Source organism: Saimiri boliviensis, chromosome 14 (assembly GCF_048565385.1).
Source record: "Saimiri boliviensis isolate mSaiBol1 chromosome 14, mSaiBol1.pri, whole genome shotgun sequence".
Taxonomy (NCBI): Eukaryota; Metazoa; Chordata; class Mammalia; order Primates; family Cebidae; genus Saimiri; species Saimiri boliviensis.
This window is the reverse complement of record NC_133462.1, coordinates 39,540,104-39,546,527: the sequence shown is the minus strand read 5'-3', so window position 1 is coordinate 39,546,527 and position 6,424 is coordinate 39,540,104.

Genomic DNA, 6,424 nt, shown 5'->3' with positions numbered 1-6,424 from the left:
GCCGAGACCGGATGGGAAGAGCTGAGGCCGAGTGGGAGGAGCCGAGACCAGGTGGGAGGAGCTAAGGCCGAGTGGGAGGAGCCGAGACCGGGTGGGAGGAGCTGAGGCCAAGTGGAAGGAGCCAAGCCCGGGTGGGAGGAGCTGAGGCCAAGTGGGAGGAGCCGAGCGGGCGAAAAGCGCGGAAAGTTGAGCCAGGATCCACCTAATTGGGATCAGGGTGAGAGAGGTCAGGTGGCTGCGGTGGGGAAGGGGCCGTGGGTGGTAGAGCCCGAAGCTATCAACATGGCCAGAGTCACCTGCAGGGCTTCAAACTGCTTTTGCAAAAATGGTAATAGAAAATTATGACTATGAGAAATCTGACCTAACCCACTTCATCTCCCCTTTAACCTCCAGACTGCCCTTGGTCATTGCTGGGTGAGGGCCAAGCTAGCCCTGGGAAATAGTTACAGTAATAACAGCCTTTCCTAAAACCAAACCGCCTTGTAAAACTAAGAGACCATGAAGTTAGGATTAGGAAAAGGGCCTGAATTCTGCTAAAATGTAGACTTTGTTAAGGATTGCCAGCCCTTGTCCAGCTGATCACAATATTTGTAACTCCTCCATTACTCCTGTGAATAACATCACTAGTGTAGAAGCTAAGACTGGCCTTTTGAGATCTCATTTAAGACTTTTGGGCCAGGTGCAGTGGCTCAGGCGGGTGGATTACCTAAGGTCAGGAGTTCGAGGCCAGCCTGGCCAACATAGTGAAACCCATCTCTACTAAAAATACGAAAATTAGCCAGATGCAGTGACACATGCCTGTAAACCCAGCTACGTTGGAGGCTGAGGCATGAGAATCGCTTGAACCCGGGAGGCGGAGGTTGCAGTGAGCCGAGATTGCGCCACTGCACTCCAGCCTGGTCGACAGAGCAAGAGATTCTGTCTTTAAAAAAGAAAAGAACTTTTGCATTCTGACAACCGGATGATTCCTGTGGCCCCCACCCAGAAACAAACTGAGCACACAAGGACCCTTTATTTCTATGCATCCAGGGCCAATTAGCAGCACCTGTTTCCTAGTTCCCTGTCCACCAAAGTATCTTTGAAAAACCCTAGCCTCCAGATCTCCAAATTTTCAGGTTCCCCATTTAGACTGCTGTACATTTTTTTTTTTTTAATTTTTTGAGAGGGAGTCTCACTCTGTTGCCCAGGCTAGAGTGCAGTGGTGCCATCTCAGCTCACTGCAAGCGCCGCCTCCTGGGTTGAAGCGATTCTCCTGCCTTAGCCTCCTGAGTAGCTGGGACTACAGGCGTGCACCACCACGCCTGGATAATTTTTGTATTTTTAGTATATATTGACTGGGTTTCACTGTGTAGGTCAGGCTGGTATCAAACTCCTGAACTTGTGATCCACCTGTCTCGGCCTCCCCAAGTGCTAGGATTATAGGTGTCAGCCATCATGCCCAGCCGGCTGCACGTGTTTTGAATTTTTTCTCTATCGCAATTCTCCTGCCTTGATAAGTCAGCTGTACATTGATGAGCAAGATGAACTCTGCTGGTTTCAGGTCCCCTGCGCTCCTGGTCCTGTTGCTTGGGCGCTGCCACCATCCCCTGACAGGGATGCTCCATGGCAACAGCTGCCCGTTCTCTGCCCCTGTGAATGCTCATCAGGGACACTGGCATAGGGACACCCCATCAGCCCGGCAGACATTTTCTCTGAACTGCGCTGAGACCTTCTGGCCCCTCACCCGTTTATCTTCACATGGGAATTCTGTTCTGGTGTTTGCTTTTCTGAGGGCTTGAATTATGACACTGTTTTAGGAAGGAGGAAACTGACATGTGAAGGCACAGAGGGGTTAAGTAACTTACCCAAAGCTACACAGCTGGGAAGGTATTTAAATGGGAGAGTCTCACGCCAGAATCAGTACCCTTAACCATTCTGCTATGAGGGAAAGAGAAAAACAATGAGAGAAGCAAATAAACCTCCAAAAGAACACCCCTTATCTTGATTTTGTGGCCTCCCTAGCCTCTTTTTAAAAAAAAAAACCAAAAAAAAAAAAAAGAAAGAAAAAGAAAAAACAGTTTCTCTCTTGTTGGCCAGGCTAAAGTGCAATGCCGTGATTTTGGCTCACTGCAACCCCCAACTCTTGGGTGCAAGTGATTCTCCTGCCTCAGCCTCCCAAGTAGCTGGGAATACAGGCACATGCCACCATGCCCGCCTAATCTTTGTGTTTTTTAGTAGATACAGGGTTTCACCATGTTGGCCAGGCTAGTCTCCAAATCCCGACTTCAAGTGATCCACTGCCTCGGCCTCCCAAAGTGCTGGGATTGCAGGCGTGAGCCTCAGCACCTGGCCTTCCTGGCCTCTTTGACTGTGGAGTTTCTAATACTTTCATCTGTTTTTCCTAAGGCTGACACGTCTAGAGTGCCTTTCTTTTTTATTTCAAAATATACCCTGAAGATGGTACTATTATACCACCTAAATCCTCAAATCAACATGGTTCTTTTCCATTTGAACCCAGGCTAAGAATCACTAATGCAGTACTTTGTGCTTTGTAGCCAGTGTGAACGGAAAATAAATCTCCCCCCATAATCACTAAGCCGAAGGGAAAAGTCAACCTGGGAACTGCACCGGGCAAACTTGCCTTCCATTCCATTCCTAAACCACTCAGGACATAGGCGTAGGCAAGGACTTCATGACCAAAATACCAAAGGCATTGGCAACAAAAGCCAAAATAGATAAATGGGACCTAATCAAACTCCACAGCTTCTGCACGGCAAAAGAAACAGTCATTAGAGTGAATCGGCAACCAACAGAATGGGAAAAAATTTTTGCCATCTACCCATCTGACAAACGGCTAATATTCAGAATCTACAAAGAACTAAAACAGATTTACAAGAGATAAACAAGCCCACTCAAAAGTGGGCAAAGGATATGAACAGACACTTTACAAAAGAAGACATATATGAGGCCAAGAAACATATGAAAAAAAATGCTCATCATCACTTGTCATTAGAGAAATGCAAATCAAAATCACATTGAGATATCATCTCATGCCAGTAAGAATGGCGATCATTAAAAAATCTGGGGACACCAGATGCTGGAGAGGATGTGGAGAAATAGGAACACTTTTACACTGTTGGTGGGAGTGTAAATTAGTTCAACCATTGTGGAAGGCAGTGTGGTGATTCCTCAAGGACCTAGAAATAGAAATTCCATTTGACCCAGCAATCCTATAACTGGGTATATATCCAAAGAATTATAAATAGTTCTGTTATAAGGACACATGCACACGAATGTTCATTGCAGCACTGTTTACAATACCAAAGATTTAGAGCCAACCCAAATGCCCATCAATGATAGACTGGACAGGGAAAATATGGCACATATACACCATGGAATACTATGCAGCCATAAAAAATGATGAGTTCGTGTCCTTTATAGGGACATGGATGAACCTGGAAACCATCATTCTCAGCAAACTGACACAAGAACAGAAAATCAAACACCGCATGTTCTCACTTATAGGCAGGTGTTGAACAATGAGAACACAGGGAGGGGAGCACCACACACTGGGGTCTGTCGGGGGGAGGGACAGTGAGGGTGGGGAGTTGGGGAGAGATAACATGGGGAGAAATGTCAAATATAGGTGATGGGGAGGAAGGCAGTAAATCATACTGCCATGTGTGTACCTATGCAACAATCTTGCATGTTCTTCACATGTACCCCAAAACCTAAAATGCAATTAAAAAAAGAAAAGAAAAAATACAAAAAAAATTTAAAAGCTACATCCCTCCCTCACAACTTCCCTGTGAAGAAATTCTCTATGGACAAAGGACAGGCAGAACCAAAGTCATCTCTCTGTTCACATGAGACAAATGTGTATCTGGTGGCTTCCTCTCTCCTATTGTTTCACGAAGCCATATTAAGGCATCAGTGGTTATTCCTGTAAGTTGTGTGTTCAGTGAAAGGCAAAACTCAAAAGAGGCCGGGTGCAGTGGCTCACCCTTGTAATCCCAGCACTTTGGGAGGCTGAGGTGGGAGGAGCAACTGAGGTTAGGAGTTCGAGACCAGCCTCGCCAACATGATGAAACCCTGCCTCTACTAAAAATACAAAAAATTAGCCGTCCGGGCATAGTGGGGTGGTGGGCACCTGTAATCCCAGCTACTCAGGAGGCTGCGGTAAGATAGTTGAACCCGGGAGGCAGAGGTTGCAGTGAGCCGAGATCATGCCACCGCACTCCAGCCCGGGCAACAAGAGCAAAACTGTGTCTCAAAAATAAATAAAAAACAAAGCTGGACCTGATGGCTCACACCTTTAATCCCAGCCTTTTGGGAGGCAGAGGTAGATGAATCACCTGAGGTCAGGAGTTCAAGAACAGCCTAGCCAACTTGGTGAAACCCTATCTCTACTAAACATACAGAAAATTAGCCAGCCATCGTGGCACACGCCTGTAATCCAGCTACTCAGGGGGCCGAGGCAGAAGAATTGCTTGAACCTTGGAGGTGGAGGTTGCAGTGAGCTGAGATCGCACTATTGCACTCCAGCCTGGGTAACAGAGTGAGACTCTGTCTCAAAAAAAAAAAAAAAAAAAAAAAAAAGAGAGAGAGAGAGAAGGAAAGAAAGAGAGAGAAAAAAAACATTTGTTTACCTATGACCTGGAAGTCCCCCTCCCCGCTTTGAGTTGTCCCACCTTTTTGGATGGAACCAATGTTCATCTTATATTGATAAATGGCTCCTGTCTCCCTAAAATGTACAAAACCCAGCCGTGCCCGGCCACCTTGGGCACATGTCATCAGGACCTCCTGAGGCTGTGTCATGGGCGCATCCTTAGCCTTGGCAAAATAAACTTTCTAAATTGACCGAGACCTGTCTCAGATAATTGGGGTTCACACCGGCAGACACTGATCCTTCTTAGGGCACAGAATGTCTTACAAGAGAGGACTTTCTCTTTTGCCTACATGCCATTCTAACCAGAGGTCCCAAACCCAGAGCTAAAAAATGCCAAAGAAAATTCTCATCCCCTTTATAACCTGTACTCCAAGATGGTACCGGAATATTCATGGAAACTTAGAAAACAGCAACAAAACAAAAGCAAAAAAAAAAAAAAAAAAAGAAAAGAAAGAAAAAAGAAAAAGGAAACTCCATACAGCCATCAATATGAGGGCTATGTATTTGCATTGGTTCTGACAACAGGAGATCCTGATAGACATGAGGCGCCTAAGAGGAAATCGAGATCCTAGAGCCGTGTCAGCTCACCCTGAAAACTGGCTATAGTGTATTGGACTTAAAGGGAAGCAGTTACCTTCCAGGCTGGTTTGGTTGCTCACAACACACACAACACAGTAAAACATAGAAACTGCAGTGCATCTCGGTGCTAAACAGCATCATCATCTCCTCTTCATGCCTCAGTGGGTTCAAGCCCTTTTCCAAATGATTGCCATGATGGCTAACACATGTCCGTCTTCTGAAAACAATAATCACAATTAGAGAGGTGAGCCAGTTAGCATTACTCCTTCCCTTAAGAACAACGCACTGGTTCCTTAGAAGGCAACTTACAGCTCTTTGCTTGGAATAAGGGAAATCTCTTCAGTTCAACAGACCAGATAGCCAATCCCTTTGTGATGATGATGGATCACAGTGAGCAATGGAAGTTTCATCATCGAAAGTCTTCACTTTCTTCGCTGGAATGTAAAGCACAGTTGACTCAGCTGGGAAGAAGCCCATTAAAAAAAAAAAAAAAATCACTGTGAGACAAGGTGACTTGTTTACGGCAGGCTATCTTGAAAAACACTCCTACTACAGAACACATAAAAACATGAATATACACCTGTAATCCCAGCACTATGGAGGCCAGGGTGGGCGGGTGACTTGAGGTCAGGGGTTGGAGACCAGCCTGGCCAACATGGCAAAACCCTGTCTCTACTGAAAACACAAAAAACAAAAAAAAATTTTGGCTGGGCATGGTGGTGAGCACCAGTAGTCCCAGCTATCAGGAGGCTGAGGCAGGAGAATCTATTGCACTGAGGAGGCAGAGGTTGCAATGAGCAAAGATCACACCACTACACTCCAGCCTGTGCCACGGAGTGAGACTCCATCTCAAAAAAAAAAAAAAAAAAGAATAGTAAAGAAAAATTTTTATAAGGTGCCAATAAAAAAAGGGAAACTGAAAAACAAAAGCATAAGAATGCTAAGAAATAAGCTAGTGGTAAAGATTCCTTCCTCCCTAAGAATTCCCACCAATTTCCATTGATCTAGGATTTTATTGTAATACGAGGCAATCGAGCTGGGATACTGGAAGAGCTAGGGGAAGGTTAAATTGGAAAACATCCATTTTCTTAAAAAGAACCCTAAAGAACCCTTCATCAGAAGCAAATAATATCCTTTTTGTTGTTGTTTTGTTTTGTTTTTTGAGATGGAGTTTCACTCTTGTTGCCCAGGCTGGGC